Below are 27,803 nucleotides of genomic sequence, written 5' to 3'. Positions count from 1 at the left end.
TCCCTGTACTTTGTTCCATTCAGAGATGCCCCATTTCAACACTCAAAGAGAACTCAACTTAACGTGCTTTAACTTCTGCTAATCAGTGGGAAGTCAAGTTCCCACACGAGGCTTCCTTTCGTCCGACCTCCGGAATTTCTGCCACGTCCCTTTTTTCAAATTAAAGCCAGCTGGTGGCAAACTAACTAAACATTTATTTTTCTTTACTCGTACACCTTGGGTTATATCAATTAAAGTCTGTTAATGCGCAACAATCGATATCATGGTGCTCGTTTACAAATAGTCAGGTTTCGCTGTTGGACCCTGTATTTGTAACTGTGTGTGTGCACTAGAGTACTGCATGGGACCACTTTCGTTAGCTCATACTTGGTCAAGTCTCTAACCCTCGAGCGTATACAATGGTATGTCATTTTAATGAGACGTAAAATTTCCGCCTTAATAGTTTCAGCCCACAATCATCTATTTCAATTTCATATATCAGTGTGTATTGATATGATAGACTAAACTAAATTTTAATATGAAGGCGATGACTATGTTCACTTACGTTTCACTTCCACTGTGCATTTCACTTCGCGAACCATATTTGAGGACCCAGTATCACAGACAAGTTACGGTTATACGTGTACTACTCGGCTTCGAGTGTATAGCGATCGTTTTGCCTGTTCGAGCGCAGAAGCTCTCAATTCCGTACGCTATCTAGCGTCGTCCGTACGAAATATTTGGCGCTCGATCGAAATCCTCTTCCTGCAACACTGCGCGTGCACAAATATCTTTGTTTCATCCTATTGGTCTGGGAGTGGTTAGCACAGCACACGACGAAGCCAGGGGCGGCGAGATCGAATCCTGAACCTGGACACTTGTGTTCTTTGCGAGTGTACCTTTATCAATTCCTTCATATCATCACTCATCCTCATCTTCGAAAGTAGCCAAAAGTTGCGGAAATGCGCAGTAAAATAAACCAGCGTTGTTAAAGGTCCAGAAATCCACAAATTCTAATGGATTCTATAGGGTTCCGCAAAACGATCGGAACCTTTTTCTCGCACAATTTAAATTCGGTCCAAGTTGCCTATTGTTTCATTTCAATACTCAACTTAGACCCTGGTTAAATTGATCCGGAAGAAAGGTTCCTCGACCGATTGAAATACTTTACAGATAAAAAGGTTCTTGATGGCTCAGAACCCATTTTCTCTCCTGGACCGGAATTGAATGTATTTAAAATTCCTGGACCTTTATCAACACTGAAATAAACCACATCAATCAGCCAATCATAAAGCATTATAACTTCTGCAAGTGTATTCCAAATGCATCGTGGTCAAGTGGGTACAACTTGAAACTTTCAATCATTCAGCTTAACATAATCGTTTCTTCGAAATAAAAACGTCAACTTTTCGTGGCTACCTGGACATAAATATTCACCAAAACGATTCCGCATAGAACCTCGGCTACCATATACTTGGATGCGTGCTTCTGATTCTCATGTTCTATTCATTCCTCCGCATGCAATGCCCAAGTTAATTACAGTGTTAACCCGCATTTGGAAGTGATGGCATGGAACTGGACGAGTCGATAATCTTGTTAAATAGATGACCATCTAACATATTTTCATGCAACTCAAGGTCCACAATTGAGTGAGCATGTCATAGATTAAGTGAAGAGCGTCTGGATTCGAATTATTTTGTCCAACTATCGGTTGGAGAACAACTTCTAGGTTTGTTTTCATGTATTCTTCCATAATTTTAAGGGGAGTTTTAGTTTTGTTTTAAGCCCACTTTTATCCACCGATAGGTTAATTAGGACTGGAACTACAGTCGAAAGTGAGAACCACTATGATCTTTCACCGGGTATCGAACCCGGAACCCCATGGTTACAAGGCGACGACGTTACTTGTACGACATCGGGGAGACCCCATAATTTTAAAGGAAGCGGTAAGTATAATAATGTGCTTCCCTGTGCACGCCACATAGGGGTGTGATCACGGCCAAAGGTGGTGTGATGTGATTAGCACCACGCCCCTGGCCGCCTTTAGGTGTGTTGAAAGTAATTCATAGTAGTAAGGAGAGTATTTGCAATGTCCTACTTCTAGCAGAGTATATTTAAATTAGCTGAACAAGAAAGTATATACTAGTACGTTGATAAAGGAAAAATGTGTCCCATTTCACCTATTACATTCCTTTACGTTTTCCAATTTAATGAATGCAGCATTCTACCCAAAGCGCTGAAGTCTTCGTGCCATTGAAAAGGACGAGTTACAATGAAGAGGTAAATTTAGTAGGCAACGAAGCCTAGCTTCCTTTTCTTAAGCGTTTCAACGAAAATACTTTCACTTTACTATCCAAAGAAGACATGTTGTTGAAAACAGAGTTGCTAAATTTAGCTCACCCTCCATGTTACAGATTTTCAAGTAAAGAATTGAAGAGTAATGTGACTGCTGTTGAAAACGTTATTTCTATTGCAAGAAGTAACTCCATTTCAGTTTCAGCTACTTACTTTTAAAAGTAGCTACTTACAGTTACATTCTCCAAAGAAAAGTAAGTGCGTTACAATTAACTAGTTGCACCTAAATCCACACACACACACATACATATACCATAGGCGTGCGCACGGGCAGACAAGTGGGGCAGTTGCTTCCCCTAATTTAGAGAAATATAACGTAGATGTAGAGGAATTCTTTCGCCGTTATTAAACAATGTTATACTCTTAAATCAAAAATTAAGTATTTTCATTATGAGAACGTTCAAAGGAATTATGGAGGAGGTAATTCGATTATCCCACTTCGTTATATAACAAATATCTTGTTATTTAGACTCAAAAATCTTGTTATTAGCCTTCCACATAGTTAGAGTTATTCTGATAATACTCTCTCTCTCTCTCACACACACACACACACACACACACACACAGTATGTGTGTGTGTGTGTATATATATATATATATATTACTGTAATTACTGTAAACGTATTTTTAGGGGGTCCGGACACATCTTGTACAGTGTCTCTCAAAAGTTTTAGGACAACGACATTTTAAACTAGGCAACCCAATTTACACAAGGCGTTGGTGGGTTGCATGTAGAGTTAGGCTCAATTTCAGGGTTGCCACATGCACATTAGGTATTTATAAAATACGCGAAAGAAAGATATCCAAATATTATTGCATAAAACTAGAAAAAAATCAGTATTACATTTGTTGCAATACTCTCAGAAAGAAACAACGTCGATTTTATAGTATTTCATTGTTGATGAGTCTACACAAAGGAAAAGTAGAGAGAGGAAACCAAAGGTAACAAAGGAGACGAGAAAAGAGAAAGCAAAAGGAGAAGAGGAAAAGTAAGGAAGGGAAGAAAATAGAGGAGAGAGGAAGTGGATAGGAGAAGTAATGAGGAGAAAGGAAAAAGATGCGAGGAGAGATGAGGAAAATTTAGCAAAGAGGAGAGAAGAGAGGAAGGAAAGCGAGGTGATAGAAGAGGAGGAAAGGGATTTGGAGAGGAGAGGAGTAGACGATAAGAGGGGAGTGGAGGGTAGAGTAAAGGAGAGAAAAAGAGAAGAACGAAAAGAAGAGGAGAAGAGTGCAGTGGAGTCGGAAATATAAGACAGGAGAGGAGATAAGAGGAGCGGAGAAGCGTGGGATGGAGACAAGAGGCGAGAAAAGTAGGGAAGGCTGTATGAGATAAAAAAAGAGGAGAAGGACGGGAGATAAGAAGGAGAAGGAGAAGTTAAGAACAGAAAGGACTGGAGACGAGAGGTGAGAAGGGGTAGTTGAAGAAAATACGTCTCGGCGTCAAGAACTGATGAATTGATAAAATTATCGACATGAAACATTCATTAACATTTTATAATGTATTGGAGAATGTATTAGATCGGTGCGAAATTCCTTTTGGCCGAGTTCAGAGCAAGATAAAATCTTCCACGTAAGATCTTTGATTTTACCTGCGATTATACCACTAAAAACATGAATGTAATTTTCATATTTATCCAATTTTTCTCCTCTTCTCGGTACGTTGAAATTTTGTTATTTAACATTTCCCCTCCCCCCATCTTTAATTCCAATCTGAATCATTCCGTTTCATATGGCGTGGACAATGAACGCAATGGGGTATGCCTAAAACGTACGAAAAGTTTCTGCCACCGGAGGGGTTTGAACCTAGGACCATCAGATTATCAATCCTTAAAGTTAACCACTACCCCACAAGCTTTCGCTCCTGAACACAGGTAGAAGGAGCTGACCAATGTGAAATGCAGATCCAACCCCCCTCCTACATGTCATGTGCAAAGAATACTTGTTTGTAACAAAGAAAACGAAGGTAATACGACTGGGCGAAAACATTTAATGCAGAATTCCACATGATGGAAACTTTTCAGTCGATATTTGTGAAGGTATCTTTGCATTGAACTCGAGTGGAAAAAGGGGTAATATTAGTGTGTTCTGAATTGCCACAAATATAAATTGTTATTTCATTAATATTTGTCAATGTCTTTGAAGCAGAACACAATTATCGTTAGAGTATCATAATTCAAGATCTGATACGTGAAAATATCCCTTTAATCGTGTTTCAATTCATTTATTTCTTTATTTTTTTTAGTAAATTCCAGTTTTAGGACAATCTAGCCACTATACACTATTATTACAAATAATATTGCCCATGCTCTTGTTTAATAGAAGGAGAAATATTTTTAAAAAGAAAAAGAAAGAACACCTCGTATGGAGGATCAAACCTCGGACCGCTTACAATGCTCTCAAGAACTCTAACCAATACAGGGCCTCCTCGATGGCGCAGTGGTAGCGTCGTCGCCTTGTAATCAAGGGGTCCCGGGTTCGATACCCGGTGGAGGCACATAGTGGTTCGGATCCCACTTTAAACTGTATGTCCAGTCCCGATTAGCCTTACTGTGCATAAAGTGGACTTAAAACACCAAATCAATCAATCTAACCAATACACTACTCCTTAATTATTCTTTCGCCTCAATATTGTAAACGTTATGCTGCAAAAAAAAAAAAAAAAGTTCAATACTCTCATATTGCTCTATACTTCTATAATTACTTTATACACATGCATTTGAAATCTTACTCTGAATTGCTTTCTTCGTATTAGTATATCTAAGGTTGTGAATATATTTTATTTGTAATTTTATAACGGGTGCATGAACATCTACGAAATAGTTCCTTATAACTTGGTATCTGTAAAGAGATACATTCAAGTTTTCAAATGATTTTAGACCACTAGATCCGTGTCCAGTCATCATTGCTCAAACAAACGTTTGAAAACTCTGTGGAATTGTCATTCTGAGATAAGTTGCCTTACTTGCTACATGTATGCGAACTACACTCTGTCCCACTTATCTCTGGAGCAGGTGAACAAAACAAGTATCTGAGCAGCGATGAACACATGAGAGGAACGGAATTGCATGGAGGGAGGAGATCCACTGCAGTTACAAGTCTTTCCAGCAGCGTGTACTGCCTCGCTCTCTCCTCTGGATCCCCCTTCCCCTCTTTCTCCCTTCTCTTCCGCTATGCGCGGCTTTGCTCCAGACATGCTGGGACAGGGCACAGTTAATTGTTTTCACAAGAAGTATCTCTGTGTGCCACACATTTAATTCTTACTCACATGAAGAAAGAAAAATAACATGTTTTCAATTTGCATTCAGAGGGTAGTTTCACAGTTACAAACTATTTTGGCCTTGATAATAAGTTTAGTGTAAATAGTAATTTTGTTTATATTTTCTTAAAAAAAAATTGAGGTCTAAGGTTGAAATTCTCATATTTAGGGCTTGAACTCGTCACCTAAGAGGTTGAAGACCCGTCCTGTTCTTTGTGCGTGACCTTCTTTTTATTTTTCAATTCATTATTCATCCTCATCCTCGCGATTAGCCAAAAGTAAAATAAGAAAAGTCCTCCTCCGTGATCGTGCGGTCTAAGGCGCTGTGCTTTGGACTCCGACTGCGGGACGGCATGTGTTCGAGTCCGCCTGGGTTGTCTCTGGGTTCTCGGTCTGTATAGCCTATAGGACCAGTGGCAACCCACTATCGTGAGGAAATTGGGGAGCTACGAGTGAGTAGCGTAACCCGGTCTCGTAAATCTCCTATGGGGGATGTTCCTGGGTAAACAAAAAATAGTCGATCAGAAAATTCGATTATCGAAGGCGATAAAATTACTTCCGGTTTGACCAAGTTTCCAATATAAGTTAGTGGAATACAGATTGTCTTCGAGCTTACTTTGTTAAAAAGGAGCGGATACAAAATGGATCACTTGAAATTTTTAAGTGACAGAGAATTAAAGATACCTCGAAGAAATTGACCAGTTCCCGTTGTCATTGGATGATGATTTATGGAACAATAGAAATCTTTACTGAGACAATGTTGATCCTCTATACCAATGGTTTAGTTTTGTTTTTTTTTGGTTTTGAGTTGATGTTTTAAGTTCACTTTGTGCACAGTAAGGCTAACCTAAGGCTAAGGCTAATCTACTTAACCTAATAGTTATAAAGTGCACATTTTATTTCTCATTAATAAAACCACAGATCAATTTTTACATAAACGTGTATTTTAAGTTGGTTCTAATTTATGTTTGGCCACTTCTCATTCTTTATAATTATCATTCTAATTAATCATTAACATATATAGCTACGCCAGTTGATTTTTAATTCCACGAAAACGAAAAAAACAGGCAATTCCACACATGATACGAATATGCAGGAAGTTGGAGGATTCGGCAAGTTGAAATAAAGCTTACATTATTTATAAACATTCAAATACTTCGAAGCCTCCCGATGGCGTAGCTGTAACGTCGCTACCTTGTAATCAAGGTGTTCCAGGATTCGATATCTGGTGGAGGCACAATGTGACTTAAACTCTAGGTTGAGTCCCGAATAGCCTTACTGCGCATAAAGTGTACTTAAAACAAAAAAAAATGAAATGTACTCTGATTATATCAGAATGGATAAGTTTTCGACATTCTGTATCCACTAGAACACAGCTCTCTTAATTGTTCTTTCTTCCACAGATAATAACATGCATGGTTGTAAAAATTTACGTTTTAAATTTGTTATGCCAACATATGTGCGTTAGAAAATTATAATTTAAAAACACTTAAATATTTCATTGGGTTTATTTAACGGCGATGAAGTGACGTGTCTAGGGCGTAGTTTCTCTTGTCGTGGTTCGTAGTCTTTTTGCATTACTGCTTGAATCCACTGAGTTTTCGTATCTGGTGTGTCGAAAAAAGATTCACAGATACTTGAGAAAAATTATTCGTTCTGGACCTCATATTGCAACCAACAGCCACGCAATGATTGTCGTCTTTTCTGCAAGATATTACCCTTACATTTTTATAATCCATGGTACTCTTTCAAAACCAGAAGTAGGGTCCCGACCGTGCCGAACAGGAACGAAAATGTAAACATCAGGTGAATAACCACCATAATGGTTGAGGGTTCGACGTGCTGATCCCACGTCACCCATCTGGTTGAAGATCACTAGGAAGGAATGTGTGAAGGAGACTGGCAGTCGGGAGATAGGCCAAGGCCCTTCGAGAGGTCTTGAGCCATGCGTTATTGTTATTATTAAAATAAGAAAAACAAGGGAATGAGGAAAAATTAATAAAAAAAATATTTATCTATATTAAACCAACCATTCAATTTTATTTTGTTTTTCATGGATCGGTTGCCCTACTACGCGGTAATCCCAATAAGTATCTTACATGTTACACGATAAAGCACATATTACTATCCGAATACTCATTCAATAAGCATTTTTGTTTGCAGGAATCATTACTTATTGCATGTTGAGATAGTGCCCACGTAGCCGCCTCTGATGAAATCTATTATTCTTCAGATTTTCTTTAAAATTCGACTCTGGTCACTTGTAATTTGCTGGGTGTAGACGCTGGGCATCGACGCACAATGTTTTGCGATAAGAAGCGGCCTTGTGAAGCGTGACTCATGAACGCGAACAAGCTAGGTTACCAAGCTTATCTGCCTTTGAATACCAAGTCATTTTTTAACCTTTCCCGAACGCGATTGCTACTGGAGAAGTATATATATATTATCTCAAAATAGCAAGAAAGGAAATTCAACCAATGTTCTCCCGTCTTATAAAACCAAATATTATCTATTAAACGAAAAGTTCACGATTGTCAATAAACGGTTTAACCTATCTGAGCTTTCAAGAACTTTGCACCCATAATTCCACTGTCTAGGCCAATGACAGAAAAGCAAGCAATACTTTTATTTATTCTTTAAATCCATTAAAGGAATGTGTAAGAATTTAAAAGAAATAAAGAGCGGAACGGAATGACTGTTGTTCTACCTTAAAAATTGTTGTTCTTTGAAATAGTAAAATAAGAAGGATTTAATCTAACACCTTAACACACTGTTCCACGACTCTCTATTGACTAACACTGTCAAATGTGATGTGATTTTATGAATACAATTTTCCGCCTGTTTACGTATAACGTTTCGCACATTTAGCAGTTCGCAAACGTTTTTGCAAACGCTGTAATTATTTCATGTTACCATACGTAACAGCAAATACATTTAATAAGACTGTTCTGGACACGAGACTTGCGTCAGAAAACAAGCATTTCCTATGTTGTAGTATCACAAGAAGAGAACATCGCCCTGCAATGTTCAAGGCTCAAGATATTTTTCATTAATAATGTCTAATCAACATAATAAGTTAGAAGATAACTAGCATTTTCACAACAACTACCAATATTCTTGTTTTTCTTCATCACTTCCAAAATATATTCTCGAAGATGGCTGCTATAACACAATAAACAATTCAAAATTAAAGTAAAATTCAACTACATGTATATCCAAGGACATTTACAATATTGGAGGAACAGAATACTTAAACATTGTTGATTCAACGGAAGGTAACGGCGTGGTATAGTGGTGTCGGCGCCCGTGGTGGAGTGGTTAGCACATCGCGCTACAACGCCGGGGGTCCCGGGTTCGAATTCCGGCTCGGGCATTGATGTTTGTGATTGTCTGTCCTGAAAAGTCCTGAAATTGAGAATTGAATGAAATGATATAGGCTGCTAGCGGTCCCAGGTTCGATCCTCCTTACGAGGTGTTATTTAATTCTCCTTCTATTAAACAAGAGCATGGCAACATTATTTGTAATAATAGTGTATAGTGGCTAGATTGTCCAATAACTGGAATTTACTAAAAAAAATAAACAAATAAATGAATTGAAACACGATTAAAGGGATATTTTCACGTATCAGATCTTGAATTATGATACTCTAACGATAATTGTGTTCTGCTTCAAAGACATTGACAAATATTAATGAAATAACCATTTATATTTGTGGCAATTCAGGACACACTAATATCACCCCTTTTTCCACTCGAGTTCAATGCAAAGATACCTTCACAAATATCGACTGAAAAGTTTCCATCATGTGGAATTCTCCATTAAATGTTTTCGCCCAGTCGTATTACCTTCGTTTTCTTTGTTACAAACAAGTATTCTTTGCACATGACATGTAGGAGGGGGGTTGGATCTGCATTTCACATTGGTCAGCTCCTTCTACCTGTGTTCAGGAGCGAAAGCTTGTGGGGTAGTGGTTAACGTTAAGGATTGATAATCTGATGGTCGTAGGTTCAAACCCCTCCGGTGGCAGAAACTTTTCGTACGTTTTAGGCATACCCCATTGCGTTCATTGTCCACGCCGTATGAAACGGAATGATTCAGATTGGAATTAACGATGGGGGAGGGGAAATGTTAAATAACAAAATTTCAACGTACCGAGAAGAGGAGAAAAATTGGATAAATATGAAAATTACATTCATGTTTTTAGTGGTATAATCGCAGGTAAAATCAAAGATCTTACGTGGAAGATTTTATCTTGCTCTGAACTCGGCCAAAAGGAATTTCGCACCGATCTAATACATTCTCCAATACATTATAAAATGTTAATGAATGTTTCATGTCGATAATTTTATCAATTCATCAGTTCTTGACGCCGAGACGTATTTTCTTCAACTACCCCTTCTCACCTCTCGTCTCCAGTCCTTTCTGTTCTTAACTTCTCCTTCTCCTTCTTATCTCCCGTCCTTCTCCTCTTTTTTTATCTCATACAGCCTTCCCTACTTTTCTCGCCTCTTGTCTCCATCCCACGCTTCTCCGCTCCTCTTATCTCCTCTCCTGTCTTATATTTCCGACTCCACTGCACTCTTCTCCTCTTCTTTTCGTTCTTCTCTTTTTCTCTCCTTTACTCTACCCTCCACTCCCCTCTTATCGTCTACTCCTCTCCTCTCCAAATCCCTTTCCTCCTCTTCTATCACCTCGCTTTCCTTCCTCTCTTCTCTCCTCTTTGCTAAATTTTCCTCATCTCTCCTCGCATCTTTTTCCTTTCTCCTCATTACTTCTCCTATCCACTTCCTCTCTCCTCTATTTTCTTCCCTTCCTTACTTTTCCTCTTCTCCTTTTGCTTTCTCTTTTCTCGTCTCCTTTGTTACCTTTGGTTTCCTCTCTCTACTTTTCCTTTGTGTAGACTCATCAACAATGAAATACTATAAAATCGACGTTGTTTCTTTCTGAGAGTATTGCAACAAATGTAATACTGATTTTTTTCTAGTTTTATGCAATAATATTTGGATATCTTTCTTTCGCGTATTTTATAAATACCTAATGTGCATGTGGCAACCCTGAAATTGAGCCTAACTCTACATGCAACCCACCAACGCCTTGTGTAAATTGGGTTGCCTAGTTTAAAATGTCGTTGTCCTAAAACTTTTGAGAGACACTGTACACGCCCGTTTCGTATTCATCAATACAATGAAACAGATTTAATGAGGTTTTCCTTTCCCCACTGAACTTTCATGAACGCTTTTGCCACCCCCCCTAATCAGAGGGTCTGTGCACGCCTATGACAGACACGTACATGCATATAGAGTTTTAAGGTTACATTTTGTTAATGTTTAAGACATAATGCATGCCAATTTCTTAAGTATCAAAGTGATGGAACTGTAATAAGTAACAAACAATTTATTTGACAAGTTATTCTTGAGACTCATTGAATATAATTGTTGTTGAAAACTTTGTTCTAGGTCCATTTGATGCTTAGATGGGCTAATCGGGACTGGAAATAGAGTTTAAAAGTGCGATTTGAATCACTTCGCCAGGAATCGAAACCGAACCTCTTGATTAGAAGCAACATCGTTGCCGCCACGTCATCTGGGAGGAGCTTGTCCTCACGTTGAAATGTTGTTCACAAGGTACAAGTTGTGAAGGTGAGACTGAATACACTTTCAATCTCGGAAGATGAAGAGGGAATAAAGATCCGAGCTACATTTTCTGATGTTTAAACGCAGAAGTTGTGCTTTGTTTACGAGGCTGAGTGAACGGAAGAGCAGTCTGACAATTTGCCTGTTCCGAAATCCAGGGTACCTTTAAAACGACCAATGGTCTATTTCAGGAAAGTTGCGCAGTTTCAGGAAACTTAAAGGTCTCAAAGATAGCTAAACTGAGTGTAAACTCACATAGAGCTGATTATAGTATTAACTAACAATATCTCGAGGGACGTGTTCCATATGATGCATACACGAACGAAAAGGGCTCTTGAAAAAAATTCATGCGCGCATTAAAATCCAACAATAGCAGCGTTCGGATGACGTCGATGTGATTCATACACGTGCTAACCAGGGGCGAGGCCGAACAAGATTATGACATTGTAAAAGAGCCGCAACTGGCCCATATTGCGCTTCAACTACACGCAGTAATATGCCACGTAATGACAGGTTCCGAGGCTGTAAAATGATGGTGAATTAGGACGTTTACAGACTATGAAATGCGTCGTCGCAACAGCCGGCAACACCGGTTTTACGGCCTGCTCACGATGGCACTTGAATGACGTCAGCGAGCGACGCAGGCCACAGAGGTCGTTTGCCTAATAACCGCCCCTGTATGTTGAAACCAGGTAATCGTACGTGCCAAGATCATCCCGATGAAAGCCCGTCTGACTAATGAATTGGTAAGTAGATGATGTCCGCGAAAGAATTGCTCCGGAAGGAATTGTTACTTGTGACTCACTGCATGCAACAACTTTGTAGTTCTTTAGCTACGATTTCAGTCACTGGTGTACGCTGGGGGGGGGGGGGCTGACGGTACTAGAGCCCCTCCAGAAATGTTGAGAAAGTAAAAATTTAAAAATGAAAGCAGTAAAGAATTCGAGGAAACCAAAGTGGTAACCGAAAAATCCCCTTACAATGACTCCGGGTAACAATTTTTGCCTTTAAATAGCTTTTGTGAAGTCCACAAAAATTGCTGGGCGACAATTTCCTTTGAGTCTAGTTATCCTGGAAATTATGCAAAATTACAAGTTTTCATTAATTTTGCGTAATGAAGGGGTCCCGGGTTCGATACCCGGTTGAGGCACATAGTGGTTCGGATCCCACTTTAAACTGTAGGCCCATTCCCGATTATCCTTGATGTGCATAAAATGGACTTAAAACACCAAATCAATCAATCAATCAACCATTAATTTTACACCAATACTCTCTGGGAAAACGGTATTTTGTATTTACATAAGAGGTGTTTTAATATTCTGATGTAACTCTTGAATATTTTGTAGAAAAACTAAAATAACTTGATGCACATAATTGGAAATATTAATCATTATTTTGTACAATTTTTAATTATTACAATTTTCATGCATCGGCATCGGTGTGGGTATTAGTACCATAGTAATTACGAAATATTTTATTGTGTATTCCTCCGCTCCCCAGGATGTAACTATATAATTTACAATTTCAGCCCCCTTCGAAATAAAATCCTGCTTACGTCAGCGATTCCAGTGGTCCAGTTATCGATTCCCTGCTTTGGGCATGAGTGTTCTTTGCGAGTGTATCTCATGATCAATCATCCCCATCGTCACGATTAGCCAAACGTGAAAAGAAAAGCGAATTTCAATAACAAAACTCAAATCAAATTAAAATAATTATTTAGCAGATGAAATCAAATGACGTCATTGTTCAGTACGGTAACTGAACCATCGCATGATTGGAGACATTTTAGGTGCCATGTGCAGATTCCTTGTCGTCACATCCAATCTGGTTACGTTAATGTCCATGCAGTGGCGCCTTTGCAGAGGATTTAACCTGTCGAACGCAGGATTGCCGCTACGGTGTGAAACCTTGCTGCTGATTTGCTCGTTTCCAGGCGGCATGTGTAGCGCATTTCTTCGGTCAGAAATCTCCTTCAGGGAGATGCGACATGCGACACGTGTGAGCTTGGAAGCCAATCATCAGAATCTTCAGAACCGAAGAGACACAATAAACTGCAGTTTTGCTTAAGACTGAAGGGACCTGCCGTGACCTGTTCCCAGCCGCTTCGGTGTGCAATTGCCTTGTCGCATGTCGTCTGCCGCTTATCGCTTCGGTCTGAAAGCCCCATTATACTACAGGTGATTGTACAGAGAGGTGGTGTTCAAATTAAATATGACATGCTTATGTTTCAAAAATACAATATTGATAATTAGCTGTGGTGAACACATTATCGATCAAAAGTTCCGCTTGCAAACCTCAGTGACGTATTGGCCAGCGTTGATACGAAACCCTGTCGGCTAAATAGAATCTTGTGTAAGGCATGATTTTATCGTCATCATTTCTCCTCATCCAGCACTGCAGTACATCGTTCTTATCTTCGTCCTAACCTAGAGAAGTAGAAATGCGACGCAAGTACCAAAGAAGAAACACAATGATTATTATAACTAGTCGCTGTTTAATTTCTTAGACTCTGCGTACGGTGTAGTTGTGATTTTTAATGTGTGGCCAAAGTTTCAAAGCCAAAATTTGTTTTCATTCCACTTTATGCACAGATAGGCTAATCTGGACTGAACGTATAGTTCAAAGTGAGATTGAGTGTTTAATTTTACTTCGCTTTTCTGCCAGGTTTGGCTAATTGCGATGATGAGGAAGAATGGTGAAAAGATGAAATAAATGAAGATACAATGACAAACACACGTGGAGAGTACACAACGCATCTCCCATAGACTGTGAGTCCACACGTTAGAGCCTCGATAGTCTGAAAAATGCAGTCCAGGGTGTACTGTGTGGATGCAAGGTTGAAATTTGGGTGCCTTGACAAAGGGTCGCCCCTTATACCCCTAAAGTGAGATCATAATCACTATGTACCTTCACCGAGTATTGAACCCAGAACCCCTTGATTACAACCTATGAACATTACTACTATACCTTTGCGGAGGTTCAAGAGCATATGGTTAAGAAGATGAAAAGGCATCATAGCCTTAACTTCTCCATGTGTACACAGCCGAAGAGATTGAATGGTGAATAAAGTACGGGTGCGTCTTCTTTATTGCTACTTCGTCTCTCCGTTCATCATCATTGCCGCGAATAACCTAAAGAGGTCGAAATGAGTCGTAAAGCAACTGAAACACAAAACTATTCACCGTTGAGGATTACAGCCGTGATAAAAATACTGTTTATTTCTCTTTGACAATTTCGCTTAACATTTTGTGTCTCTTTTGCTCCACACGTCCCTGAAGAATAAATGCAACAAAATTCGTTTCACACGTTCCTTGCTATTTTCTGTTTCTTCTTCTGTCCTCTTCAGAACAAGGCTCCTTTACAGAAACTTTGTTCATCTCTTTTCCTCCAACGGCACAACCTCTTCTCTGACATGGAATCCTACACCCGCTCTACGATTTCCCATGAGCCCGTGTCAAACGCTCTTCTCTTTCGCTTCTATCGAGACCGCAACAAAAACGGAAGAAAAAGCGTTCCAATAACGAAAAATCCTCTTTTTTTTCACGTTTGCAAACATCTTTCCGGAATGAATATTTCATGGTTGTGTTTTTGGTTGTGAATTGATCCGCGCTCCATAACTGAAATATGTTTCTTTGTCCTTAACACATACCTTATAAACGTAAACAGTTACTTCATTGAATTTGTTGTTTGATAATGCTCAGTATGTCGTAATGTAGCATTATAACATTTTATCCATTAGCCTTGTTTCACAATTTAATTACACTTCCCTTGTTCTAACTTTACTTCGCTACTGCAGATCCGGGTTGATTAATTGGTTTTATTCATTTTACTTCGCTTTTCTGCCACTTTTCTCTAATCGCGAAGATGAAGATGAAAGGTGATTGAGATGAAATTGATGGATGGAGAATCACAAACACAAATAGTCAGCACAGAACACTTACCCTAAAAAGGAGTATACTGCTTTGCGAATCCAGAGAGTTTGGCATTTGAGTATATTCAAAAAGGGTCCCTACTGTGGCGGCGATTTGGTTCCAAAACCGGGGTGCAGGTGCCAAAACTGGTCGGGCAAAGACAATATATTTTCCTTTGTAGATAAGATTTAGCATACTTCGGAGGCAAAACTTGGGAAAAGTGGGGGTGCAACTGCCCCTCCTCGCCCCCCAAATCGCCGCCACGGCTTTACACCTTCTGGGCTTCAGTCCCGGCTTGGGGATGGACGTTCTTTGTGAGTGTCACTTCATCAAAAGGACAGAAAATTCAATAAAAGTCCTTTGTTTTATCACTTTATCAGTTTTATTTGATCATTATTCACTATAATTCTTGCAATCAGCCAAGAGTGGCAGAATATGGCCTGTAAACAAAAAAAAAAAACATACATTCATTTCTAATTTTGCTCCACTTTTCTGCCACTTTTGATGCATAGCAACGATTATCATCAGTAGTTGTAGATAGAATTGATGAAAGGATGAAACAAAGGATCGCCCTTGGCGGTCCTTCCTTGTGGTGCACTGGAAACACTGTTACCTTGTAATAAAGGGGTTCCAGCTTGGTTCCCAAATTGTAATGGTTCGGATACCATTTTCAACTGTTTTTCCAATTCCGATTAGCTTATCCAAGACAAGGTTGACTTTAGCTTTGACAAACTTTTGGTGTTCGAGGCGTGTATTCCAGCCTGGATTGTAAAGGGGCGATATCATGAATGTATGTACTCGGCCACTGAGGTGGCTGATTGATATTGCCATAAATGATGCACACAATTCAATAGCAATGACATTGTTTAATAAATACAAGTATGTGATGTCACAATGCCACTCTTCTCCGGCATCAAGTACGAATGCTGAATGTTGTTTTCGTCTGCACAGTATGGCACAATCCTAGTTAGAAATAATAGTTGAATTCAAAAAGCATTACTTAAAAATGTATCCTTAATACATGAAGTTTACAGTCTGTACCGAAACAGCTGTTATCCTGGGGTGTACATGACACAGTTCATCACCCCCTATATTAGCCTTGTAATCAAGGGGTCTCGGGTTCTATATACCCGGTGGAGGTACATAGTGGTTTGGATATCACTTTAAACTGTAGGTCCAGTCCTGAATAGCCTTACTGTACTTAAAGTGAACTTAAAACACCAAATCAATCCAATCCAATCATCCACTATATTGAGCAGGCAACTAGTTGTACATTTCCCGCGTTTATCGCCTACGTGAATCTCTTACCTCAACCACTCACTATGTAAATTTTCGAAATAAATTCTTATATGTTTAGTACGGCTGAGCCGATACCACTTTGAACCGATACCGATTCCCACCGACACCGATACCTATAGTTGAAAATTGCAATAATTAAAACTTGTTCAAAATATTGTTCAACATTGGTGTGTAAATATTGTTTCCTAATTAGCCTATATGCATAAATTTACCAAGAAATTTGCTTTAGAATATTCGAGACTTACATCAGATTCTTAAAATAGATGTTATGTAATCACAAAATACAGTTTCTTGTGTGCAAAATAAAAATAAAGTTTGAATTTTGCATAATTTTCATGATAATTAGACTCCGTAAAAGTGTCCTGTGAAAGACCAAAATGCCGAAAAAGTATCAGCTGGTATCGGTAGTTGAATTCCAACCGATACTTTCCGATACCAATTTCACTGGTATCGGCCGATACCGATATATCGTCATCGGTATCGGCTCCGCTCAACTTTTTAGAAAAACGTAGGCTATTTGAAATCTCTCCCGCGGAGATGTAGTTCCTCGCAAGTTAAAATGGCCGTCCCTCGACCAGTCCCTCTTATCAGAACTAATTTATTTATTAATTTCACCCGTGCAAGAAAGGCGTTGAGAGTCTGTGCTTTGGCAGTCCATGACGGCGGCTGACTGTATTGATTCCTATACTCCACAGCAACACGACTGCGGCTTCAGACTTCAAATGACACATAATTAACAAGATTGGACGCGAAATGTGAAGTGCGCTTGAAAGGTGTTGCGAGAAATAACACTACATTAGGGTGCAAAATGTGACTAATTTAATCGTTCCTATGCGTCCGTGGCACGTCACGTCGCTATCGGATTGATAAAGTTCTGGCAGGAGGGGAGGGGGGAGCGGGAGGAATAAATAATGAGAAGGTGGCGAGTAATTTTCCTTCGGCGTTTCAAGCGATTCCGGTATTCATGCACGCACAGAGCATCTTAAGAGTTTTACAATGTAATGTAGTAGATGTTATGGCTGTATTACACGTAACGGCCTGCACTGAACAAAGTTCCGATAAGATTACTGCGCTGCAAGATGACCGTGTAATACGGGCCAATCTGCTCAAAAGTGCGAACATTGGCGCCCGCTGTGAGGATCACTACAGTAGACCCCCACCCGCTGCTGTAAGGGAAATAACCTACTTGCACTTCCCTTCTTCTTATGTGTTTGTGTATTTTATTTTTCGTGTACCAACTTAAGATTGTTTTCATTCCTATCTTCCCGATCATTTAACTTTCTATATTTCCCTTTTCGTTTTCTTTTTATTGTCTCTCTCTTTCTCTCTCTCTCTTTGTAACTGTGACTCGATTCTGTATTCCTCTCTATTTATTACTCAGTCTTTCTCATTTCATGTTTCTGCATTTTCCTTTATTTCTCTTGCTTCCTCGCTTCATTGTCTTTTCCCCTCTCTTTTGATATTTTATTTATCTTTTTTCTTTTATTATTTTCTTTTTTATTTCTCTTTCTTTCCTTCCTTCTTTGCTTCTTTATTTCCTTATTTTCTCTTTTTCTTCTTTATTTAGATTTTCTCTTTCTCCTTTGATTCTTTCTTTCTTTTCTCGTTCTCCTTTGCTTCTTTATTTTTTATTTTCTCTTTCTCCTTTGCTTCTTTATTACTTTATTTTCTCTTTCTCCTTTGCTTCTTTATTTATCTTTCTCTTCTATTTCTCCTTTGATTCTTTATTTCTCTATATTTTCTCTTTCTGCTTTGATTCTTTATTTCTTTCTTTTCTCTTTCTCATTTTATGCTTTATTTCTTTTCTCTTTCTCCTTTGATTCCTTATTTATCCTTTTCTCTTTCTCCTTTGATTCTTTATTTCTCTTTCTTTTCTCTCTTCTTTGCTTCTTTATTTCTTTCTTTCTTTTCTATTTCTCCTTTACTTCTTTATTTATCTTTCTTTTCTATTTCTGCTTTGATTCTTTATTTCTATCTCTATCTTTCCCATTTCTTTTGCTTTTTTATTTCCATCTCTGCCTTTTCTATATCTCTTGCTCATTCATTTCCCTTTCTTTCTTTTCTCTCCCTCATTTGCTTCTTCATATCTTTCTTTTCTCTCATTTCCTTCTTTATTTCTCTTCTTTACGTTTTCCTTTCATATATTTGATCTTTCCTTATCTCCCTCTCTCTCTCACTTGTTTATCTTTCTCCACTTTCCTCTCTCAATTTCTCTGTATCTTGCTTCCTTAATCCTTCTCCTGTTTAGCCGGCCTCCGTGGCGGAGTTCTTAGCAAATCACGCTACGACGCCAGGTGTCCCGGGTTTGAATACCGGCATGGGTGTTTGTGAGTGTCCATTCATGAATTTCATCATATCATCTCCATCTTTGCAATTAGCTAACAGTGGCACAAAAGGAAGTAAAATAAATTAAACCAAATTCTTCTTCTATTCTCTCTATCAATATATCTTTCTTCTTCGTGTTCTCTTTTTTAGAACCTTGACATCTGATGCTACAAAACATGACGTCAATACGTGATTTGAAGGTATAAATTTTTGATGTTTACCCTGTTTGGTAAATTTTCTTTTGGGCACCTATGAGCTCGAAAATCATATTTATTTATCTTCTGACGGCCGCGCTGGGCGATAGTTTTCCTCCAATCAGTTTGTTGTATTGCGCATTCGTCACTCGTTTGTTTTACCCGTAAACGAACGAGACTTGGAATGAAGGCCGCGCTGTAAGATGATACGTGTATGCCGTGCGGCATTCTGACTGGGAATTTCTGCGCTGCAAGCTGGTACGTGTAATACAGGCAGTAAGATCTGTTGCGGAGTCAAAGCAGGAGTTTAGGAAGCTTCTGAGTTGCACGCTGCATGTCATATACAAACAGAACTTAGAAAGAGGGTCACATTTCAGTTTTCACATACAGCAAATCCCGTGTGTTGCTTGGTTGTCACTAAGTGACATTTTTATAAGTTCAACGTACCGTATTGGTGGAGCGTGAACATTAAAATGATTTCTTTTTGTAGTGAAATCTTTATATACTGCTATTTTGAAATGTACATACAGCCTTTTCCATCAACGAACTCGCGAAATACGAGAAGACTAATGCTCTTTTGAATTACAAGGTGGTTGTAATTCAACACCTCTTGGTTTCTAGAACGTTACAGCAACTACTAGATTTCCATGGGCGACTATTTGATTCCTTTAGACAAAGTGCATTTCGGATACATTGTTCCTAATGACTACTTCACCTTTCATCATGAGTAATAAACGAGACAACACGACACTCTTTCGCAAGTAGTCGACTGAAACTCAAGTTAATTTTCAGATTGCTAATTCCCAAGGTATAACATGCCTAGGCAGATGTGTCTTGCATTTTCTGTACTTTTGTTATTTCAGTCGCTTTGGTCTCTCCCTAGGTTAATCACGGCAATAATGAGGAATATTTTTTTGACAAAGATGATAAACAGACACACAAGAATAATCACCCTCGCAAAAAAAAAGCCAGAACTCGAGTCTGGAACCTTCGACTCGAGGTGTGTTTCTTGTTCTAACTATATCTGTGTGTTTTCGTTAGATTCATGGTATTTCGTGAGTTGATATGAATGAAGTAAATAAATAAGACAAGTGGGTGGAAGAAACTGGAGAATCGTAGCTACGTAACCATTGAGAAGATATCCATCGCCTAGATAGAGAAGCTCTATATCCCCTTGTGATAGAGAACTTATTAGAAGAATGAAAATACAGATTAAACGAACAAATTTGATGTGTATCCCTTCGTCAAAATGTCTAGAAAACAATATTACATACTTCTTCACTAATAGAAAAGAATAAAAAAATTGTCCTTGGTGGGGATCGAACGCTAACCAACACTCTATCAATAGCACCATGTTCTCTTTTTTCCAGTCAGTCTGTTTCCTTTCTCAACACCTGAAAACGAAAATGCATCTTAATTTCTCTCATAATTGTTTCATTGTCTATTAATAGAAACCACGTATGTCACAAATAGACGCATTCTCTCTGTGAAAAATCCCATGTTTCGCACATCGTGCTTCTCTATTTACTGTTATTTGGACATTCACTTGGAAGTTAAAACTTAGCTTGGTGTGTTTGTTTTAACGTGCATGTGTGTGAGAAGAAAGGTGTGAACGTGTGTTCGATGTTTTTCTGGGCATCATTTTCGTTCAAAGCATTAATATAATTGAAAAATATGGAATTTACTGTAATGCAAGGAGTGAAAATATAAACCCAGTCCGTCAGGTTCGTTCCCAAACAACATTAAATAATGGAACGTAACGTGGACCGAGTATTTTTCCATGTCGAGAACAAGAGACATTACGATCGACAATCTTCATCTCGTATTTTTCTTTGGCATCACTACTGAATTTCAGAGATGAATACCCATGACTGGTATACAAGCCGCAGAATTGCAATGCTGGTTGGGTTGTCTAGTCACAAGGCGCTTGGTGGTCAGACATGGATGGCTTGCTTCAGTGCTTCTTCAATAAGGTCGTTACAACCCAGCAGTGTCCGTGACTGTACACCCAACGGCTAAAGAAAAAGTAGGTGAATTGTCCACCACCATTTTCATTCGGTCTGGATTGCACAATGTGATGATAATGAATTGAAATAGACTTCAATAAGCAGAGAAGCCTGTTTCGCACCAACATAATTTCACTCCTTAAAACAACACAGGATGTAGAATAAAAAGTAATGAAAATAACGATGAGCGATTTGCCTACCATTATCTTTGCAGTTGACTGTACAGTCAACAGAAAAGACACTGGTAAACAAATTGCCCATCCATATTTTCATTGCCTTTTTTATTCTACATCCTGTGATTTTTTTTAAGGAATTGGAAACTCTTGATTCGAAGCAGTTAATGTCCTCTGCCTATTGACGATTTTATTTCATGTCATGATCATCTCAGTGTGGGGAACAGACCGAATGAAAATGGTGATGGGCAATTCGCATACTATTATCTTTGTCGTTGGGTGGGTGTATGTGAAGGAAATTACACACTACCTTGAAAACTCTCTTTGGCTTCATTATTTCCTTGTTTCTTGAACTTTCTTACTAAGACAAAAAAGTGAAGATTAAACAACGAAGTGTGTAAACCTTGCTACTGGTTTCCATTTGCCCTTCGCTGTCCAGCAGATCACGCTTCCCTGGTTTCCGAATGTCACAAGAACTGTATTGAGGGAAAAGGGACAGGTAGGACCAAACGCAGTTAAACACGCTGAATCAGTAGCAAGTAACAAGTCCATTATAAATGTTCCATTTTCATCGATCTGAACAATGATACATATAAATGTGAGATAAATGTAAATATGTATAAGACTTGATGAAGAACAATTACCACTAAGATTCAACAGATACTATTTGTATTTTCTTATTATGCGTCGCTTATCTGCCACATTTTGCTAATTGGGCCGTCGAGGAAGAATTGTAATTACATGAATTGACACCAACAAACGAACGATCACTCGAGAGTATATCACTAAACGTAATTCGTAACTGAAAACTAATGCTTTATTCATTACAATTGAATTTAGAGATAAAAGTAAATCAATCACTAAAACTTATTTTTTTATAAATAAATACAATAAATACAAAAGTACCATTGAAATATACCATGATGGCATATGAGGCGGGGAGCAGTGTCACACATATTCACAATCTCGGCCATTTGTGGAGCTGATATGATCAGCACCACGCTCCAGCTCTCTATACCATTCAGGTGGCCCCCTAGATAAATTTAACTATTTATCAGAAGCTGAGTGAACCCTAGAGCTTAGAAATATTCCCAACTGAAATGATCCATCCCAGAAATCTATACCGGATTTCATATCAATTAGAGTTAAGTCTTTACTTTTTCATTCAGAACAAACACAGACAAAAAGGTCTTAAACTGATTCACACCCACGGCTCCTGGTGTCGTACCGCGCTGTTCTAACCACTCCGCCAAGACTGGACCGTCGCGACTGTCGAAGAAAATGAACACAAAGGATAGAATGAACAACAATATTATATTATTTTACAAGGAAATTTAAGAACGAAATATTTCATAAACTGTAAAAACAAGTGAAGTAAACCTCCATGAAGAAAAACTGACTGAAGAATTCTTCCCTCCACGGGAAAATATTCGCTGTAAAGGTTAATGACACAACACCGCTCGGCTACTCTGCAGAGAACCTAGGAGAAGCTAACTGCATTATGGCGCCCTCTACGAATGCTTGTGGTTTCAGCCGGCTCATGCTGCTTGGCTTCGTTATGATGTGGAAATTTTCATAGTTTTCACATAGTTGTTTCTCGCGGCACGTCTGTTGCGGCTTGCGAGCCTGAAAGCGGAAGAAACACGCGCTTATCAAGTGCTCCCTCTCGCATTGCCACTCGAAACTGTGACCTGGAATTCTGGGTTAAATGTCTCTTCGTCCACCGCCAAGAGCGTACCACGGAGTTTCGTTGTGTTAAGTTGGGCTCGGCCGTCATGGTCTGGATTAAAACTTTTTTCTCTCCCTCTTGTTTTGTTTTAAATAAAAAAAAAACTGTTGGTTGTATTGATTTGTAGCCTTTACTTACATAAAATACAGTATGTTGAAAGGCATACATTCGAGTGTGTAAAGCTTGCCTACCAATTACACTTTTTAAAGTATCACAATTATACAGGGTAATTCAAATTAATTCATCTATTTTCAAATGGTCATATATTTTTTGTTTGCATTAATTTCCGATTTTGATGTAAATTAATTACTAGATTTATTATCATTACAACTATAACAAAAAGGGCAAAATTTCCATTTCTGCTTGACTTCCTCGGCAATGGCTGGGAAAAAAAAAATATTTGGATTTCTAGAAGTAATTTATGCCATATTAGCAATTGGAATCCCAGTATTTATTGTATGAGCATATAATACAGGTATATTTACTCAACGTCAATGTACAGGAATTCTTACAAAATCCATTATCATATGCATTAATCAACATAAGAATGTCACAGAAAACTCGCGAAATAAAACACACAGTCATTTGTTTTTTTCTCTCGTGTCTTTTGACAGTGCTGCAGAATTTGACAACGTAGGAAGAAGGCAACAATGCAAGCAGCTGATTGCATCGCCCACGTTCGCTCCGCTCGCTTGCGGTTGAAAATTCGACTACAGCCCCTCAGGCGCATTCTTATATTGGTCAAGATTTCTAGTTGCTTGCTTCGTTTGCAAAAGCAAGATACTGCTTGAGGAGCAAGACGTCGGATTTTAGGTTTTTAACCAATTTTTTTCCTTTGCAGGTAAATAACAAATAACAAGTTATATCAGCGTTTCACTAAAAAACGAAACAACTGACGAAGTTTTATAGTGCCTAAAATAACCTATTTTGCTTGTTAGAACCTATTTTAGGTTTATGTGCCAAAATTAAACCTTTTTTAAAGTTTTTATACATTTTTTAGGTTTTACAGGATTTTTATATCTCACAGAGGTATTTAGTAGGTTTGGAAGCGAAATAATTCAATGACTGGCATGTTTGAAACATATTTTCTGACGATTTCCCTCCCTCCAAGTATATGGTGTTTATCAAAGCTTTAAACAAAACAAAATATCTGACGCACTGTTACCTGCACACAGTGGCGTCGAAAGCGGACAGTTCCCCCTTACTTTTTACCCCACAATATCGATTTTTAATGCTAAGCCTTGCCTACTAAGATAAAGTAAACTTCTTGCCCCCCCCCCCTCCTCCCCATTCTCAGTTTTCGGACCCAATCGTCTCTACTGCCTGCACAGTTCCAAGTGCAAACTTCTGATTTGTGCAGCCTTGCTCACTCTCGTGTCACTTTGGTCCTTTTTGGCATTCGCGCCTTTCGAAGTAATGTTTCAGTTTTAATTGATTGATTGATTTGGTGTTCTAATTCCACTTTATGCACAGTAAAGCTAATCGGGACTGGACCTACAGTTTAAAGTGGGATCCGAACCTGTATGTGTCTCCACCGGGTATCGAACCTGGAACCCCTTGATTACAATCGCACTACTGACTATGTTTCTGTTGAAAGATAATTTTCAGCACATGTGAAATGTATGAAATGATCCTCACAGACAAGAGGTGGAGTTTGAGTGTGGATAACGCAAAAGGATTAATGGTGGTCAATAGGAACCTGAAAAAATTCAAGTATAATTCCTGGTTTTCAAAGCGAACTTTCCAAAAATTCAAGGATACAAGCAGATGTTTTCTCTATTCCAACCTTACGTATTACCGACTCTCATTCTCCCTTCCATACACAAAAATATTGACAATATAAAGGGTTTGTATGATTCCAATGTACCAAAAAATTTACCTAATCAACTTCAAGATATATTATTTTGTAATAATCTTCCGTCTGTCAGATAGATTGTTCTGCAAAAGACACTAACAAAGTAAACGGATTGAGAAAATGTTTTTTTTTTTATTTTCCATGTAGCTTTCTTTTTCTTCCTAAAAATATAAAATAAGATCAAAGCTAAACTGAGAGATACTTTCTTCAGGGCATTTATAAACATGTATAAATTTAATGGGATTTGGATTAATAAAAGTTGCAATTTTTGACGCCTACGGAGAAAAAATGGGACTAGAGAAAAGACCCGGTTGTACCTTTTTTCATGTCTTGCCAAAATTCATGAATCATTTCTAGAGCAAATAAATCACGCATAATTCCCGGAATTCAAGGAATTCCAAGTGAGTAACCACCCTGATATTCTGCAGCAAATTATACACACGTAATTCATTTTTCATATCAACAAGTAACTTTCCCTAACAGCACAAGTGCAGCCTATTATATAATTTGTAGAAAATTTTGAAAATGATATAAAGAAATGAAAATTTGTTTAGAAAATTAATATTTGGTTATTACGGTTCTTGTGAAATTTTGTTTTTAACGATTGTATCTAATCAGTAATTTTCAGGAATTTTGTACCAAATTAAGTCTTTCTGCAACCTATTTCAGGATTTTTCGAGCCTAATTTAAGGTTTTTAGAATCTATTTTAGAATTTTTAGAGCCTATTTTACGTACTTAAAGCACATTTTTTAGAACCTAAAAAACCGAGATGTAACCATAACATATCACGGCTGTATTAGCCTTGAATGGCTGAGGTAACGCACGGAACAACCTTTTAAAATGACCTCCACGTCGATTGAGCTCGTGACCTTCCGAACTAAGTTGATCACCTTTACTACACTTGTTTCTAAATACATGTGGCGAGCTCCTCTATGGAGTAGGAGCAACGTGGTTATGGGTTCGTTTCTTAAGTTGAACGTGGACATTTTTTTCGGATTAATCTCCAATTTATGTCTTAATCGTCGTCGAGATAACTTTGGGCCGTAGAAAAGTGACGTATATGACTTAGGTATAAATTTCAACACATACATTGTATTCTATTTCTCTTATTCTACTCGACGTAAATGAAACGGATTGCATGCTTTATCCAGAGTTCGAAACTAAGGCACGTTACGCAAACCTTTCCCCCACAGAGGCCAGCAAAACACTACATATTAATATTTTTCTAGATTGCTTATCCAGCACAGGAAGCACAAGTGAATAAGTTGGTATATGGTACAAAAATAGAGGAGCCGGCCTCTGTGGCGGAGTGGTTATCACAACGCGCTGCAATGCCAGGGTGTCCGTGTTCGAATCCCGACTTGGGGTTTGTGAGTGTCCCTTCATCAATTTCATTGTGTCATCACTCATAAGCACCTCCACGATTGGTCAAAAGTTGCAGAAAAGCGAAGTAAAATATACCAAATCAACAAATCAAACAAAAATGGAGGAAAGGAGTGTAAGAGAAAAATTAATTGGTTATGGTTTATTTTATTTCGATTTTCTGCCACTTTTGGCTAATCGCGAAGATGGGGATGAGCGATGATGTGATGAAATTGATGATGGAACAGCCACAAAGAAGAATCCGGAACCCCTGGCGCTGGAGTGCGCTGTGCTAACCAATCCGCCGCGTAGGTTGGTAGTAAGAGATAAAAAATGTGTACAGTCACCGCTACAGCTGTAGTAGAATTTCCCACCGAAAGTTTGCTATTAAAATCCACTTTGAGTACAGTTATGCAGAGTTAGACAACTCTGCAGGGAAGCAAGTATTTCAGGATGCATGTGTCCCATTTTCATTGCTGGTGATTGTACAAGTCAGTAGAAGGGAGAGTGGAATATAAGGAAAGGACAATTTGCTTTTAAGTAAGACGTCTGGAATCATCCACCTAGAGAAGGACGAAATAGACAGCGAGAGAAAGCGAGAGTGGGAGACAGAGGGATGTGCAGGTCGGAGGAGGGAGAGGGGCAAAGAGGATTCCGGAACTGATGTGGCTTATGGAATAGCAGCTGTGGGAATTAAGAGAGTCCGCTTACGTTCGTTACTCCATCATCTCCCCCGCAGTGTTATATCCAGGCGTTCACCGCAGAAAAGAACCTCTCTCCAGCTCCTAAGCCTTTGTCTCGAAACGTGAAACTGACTTAAAACAAAAGAAAGGAAACGGAAGAAAATGCGATTTATGTGATTAGCTCTTCGGACCGTGAGAGGCGAAAACCTCCTTTCATTACATTTGAAAATATTCCGTTCTTCCTCGGTTCTCTAGGACTAAAGGGGATGCCTGGATGTCGACCTAGGTTGGATCAAAGTTATGTAGTCTACCCTTATTGGCGGTGATACTTGTTTACTTGATAACACTGAGAGGTGTTATACACTGCGCTATTGTAGTATATAGCCAGAGCAAGTAGGCACTAAAGTTCTATAAAAGGCACAATAATAGTCACTATTTTTTAAACCAAACAAAGCACTTAATAGACTGAGATGCACCTCACGATATTATAAAGTTTTGTATGTCTTTTGTACTTTATACTGTAAACATTTCTGATCTTTGTAGGCGAGAAGCTTCAGTACCTTCCTTTATGTTTTCATTTAACGCAATTATGTGCTTGGGTTTTAATATTTTATCTGCTTTAGTTATGTGTTCTGGTTTACAGATTTAAAGTTAACGTATTTCTGCTTCGAATTTCCTATTTCTTCTGTCTTCAGACGTACATGTTTACCTCTTACACATAATACGACAATACAGTCAACAAACTAATACACAGCCATCAGAATTTATAGCCGAATCTTCAACTTTTTAAGAATGTTCAGAACATTTATACTTAATAACCAATACAACAAATAATTATTTATATTTATATTTATTTGAAAAGTCCTGAATACAGAAAAATCCATTTTATATCAGGATATTAACCGGAAAAGAAATAATGAAAATAATAAGATGGACACATACACACACATATACATATATAACAAGAATAATAACAACTAGGACAAAAATAATATTATTTACACTTCAGCTGCTTTATGCATGCCTTTCATTAAGTCTGTT

General features: G+C 38.4%; 1 protein-coding gene across 1 annotated transcript in view; it reads left to right on the top strand.

Annotated features, from left to right (window-relative positions):
* Nucleotides 1-27,803, top strand: part of LOC145995121 (zwei Ig domain protein zig-8-like) — a 338,612-nt gene that overhangs the window by 17,824 nt on the left and 292,985 nt on the right. The gene's annotated exons all lie outside the window — the stretch shown is intronic.

Source organism: Lepisma saccharinum, chromosome 11 (assembly GCF_977018435.1).
Source record: "Lepisma saccharinum chromosome 11, izLepSacc3.1, whole genome shotgun sequence".
Taxonomy (NCBI): Eukaryota; Metazoa; Arthropoda; class Insecta; order Zygentoma; family Lepismatidae; genus Lepisma; species Lepisma saccharinum.
The sequence above is the reverse complement of the archived record's forward strand: the minus strand, read 5'-3'. Positions and strand labels throughout refer to the sequence as shown.